Here is a 2,019-nt window from a genome sequence, read left to right as displayed (position 1 = left end):
AAATTGTAAAGCTACTCTAACTGTTGGCTATTAGTCACAGGTTTCACCAATGTTTGGAGGGGGCAGGAAGGATTAATAATAACCAATATTTATCTGTACCTGGTTAGGAATCAGTATTTTCTGGGTATACCTAGAGTTAATGTTTAGTTACAAAGAGCTATGGTTATCAAAAACAAACTACAGTCCAGCCAGGCATGACTCAGTGGTTGGGCATCGACCTATGAACCAGAAGTTCAAGGTTCAATTCCCAGTCAGGGCACAAGCCTGGGTTGTGGCCTCTATCCCCAGTAGGGGTTGTGCAGGAGGCAGCCGATGATCAATGATTCTCATGATTGATGTTTCTCTCTCTCTCCCTCTCCCTTCCTCCCTGAAATCAATAAAAACATATTTAAAAACAAATAAACAAAAACCTACAGAGCTATTCATATGCAGAGAGCATTTCAGTTTATACAATGAAGAGAAAAATAAAATTTCAGCACAGTATGAATCTTTGACACATCTCTGGTAAACTGTTCAAGTATAATTCACATAGTCAGTAGACCACAATGTTTACTATTTTCTTTCAGAGGTTTTCCTATTCACTGCCCTTCTATCCATTTCAAATATTAAAGCTGTTGATTTTGAAAATGTCTATCCAAACTAAATAAGATACTAAAACAAAATAATGTGTATCCAATATTTTCTTCCCCAGTTAATTAAATTAAGATTTAATTGCTCTAAAAAACTAGTATAAAGTCATATAAGTTAAGAAATATTAAAGTAAATTTAATTGATAAAATTGAGATGAATATTTCCTACATAGTTTGCTTGTGCAAATTATCTTAGCACAGAAAACTTGGGAAACAAAAAGGGATGTGGAAGTAGGATTCATTTTACTTATTTCAATTGTGTGTTCTTAACTGTCTATTTGTAAAACAGAAGTTTAAATTGTAGAACTTAATAACTTCAATACTTGAATTAATGTCTATCACTGCTAAATTTATATAGAATTAGATAGCTATTTATAGTTTCAAACTGTAAAATAAGATTAGATTTGATTATTTAGCATGGCTTTACAATGTATGAAAATTATTAAAAAAAATAACAAATAACATTATATAGCTATCTATAACCAGCATTATACTATAACCAGTATTAAGTTTGGATGAATTATAGTTTTCTTTCATTGAACCTATATAACAAAGATTATTGAATATTTTGCTTGTCATACTTTAAAGCCATACAGTTTTTAAATTTAATATATCACAGAATAATGTAATCTGTTCAGCTAACATTTTTTTAACAAACATCCTAAATCAAAGTAAAGAATTACTAATTTTTATCAATACAAAGGGCTTGATATTTTTAATCAATAAAGTGCCTTTTGAACACTTCTTTAACTCTATATGGCATACATTTTAGTATACGTGGTGTTTTTAATTATAATTAATTTCAAATTATACACATAAACAGAGAGCTCCAAAATATATGAGGCAAATATGATTAATTAAAAGGAGAAATAGAAAATTGTACAATTACTAGACAACTTTTTAATACTTCCACCTGCAATGATGGAAAGAAAAGAATAGGCAGAAGATCAACAAATAAAGACCTGAAACCACTACAAATCAACTAGAAATAAGAAATATGTACAGAAGATTTCATTCAACAGCAGCAAAATACACATTTTTCTCAGGTGTGCATAGAACACTCTATAGGAGAGACCATATGCTAGGCCTTATAACAAGCCTCAATAAATTCTTAAATTTTGCAATTACACAAAGTGTGTTTCCAAATGCAATGTAATTAAAATAAAATTCAATAGCAGAAGAAATTTTAGGACATTTACAAATAGATGGAAATTAATGAACACAAACTCGTAAATAATAGTTAAACAAAAATTTTACATGGGAAGTTAGAAAGTACCTGGAGGTGAATGAATTAAAAGATATTTTGAGATAAATGAAAACAAAAAACTTCATATCAAAATAAACCTGGGGAGTTTCGGCAAGATGGTAGCGTAGGTGGAGGCTGAGCTCA

Source organism: Myotis brandtii, unplaced genomic scaffold (genome assembly GCF_000412655.1).
Source record: "Myotis brandtii unplaced genomic scaffold, ASM41265v1 scaffold230, whole genome shotgun sequence".
Taxonomy (NCBI): Eukaryota; Metazoa; Chordata; class Mammalia; order Chiroptera; family Vespertilionidae; genus Myotis; species Myotis brandtii.
The sequence above is the reverse complement of the archived record's forward strand: the minus strand, read 5'-3'. Positions refer to the sequence as shown.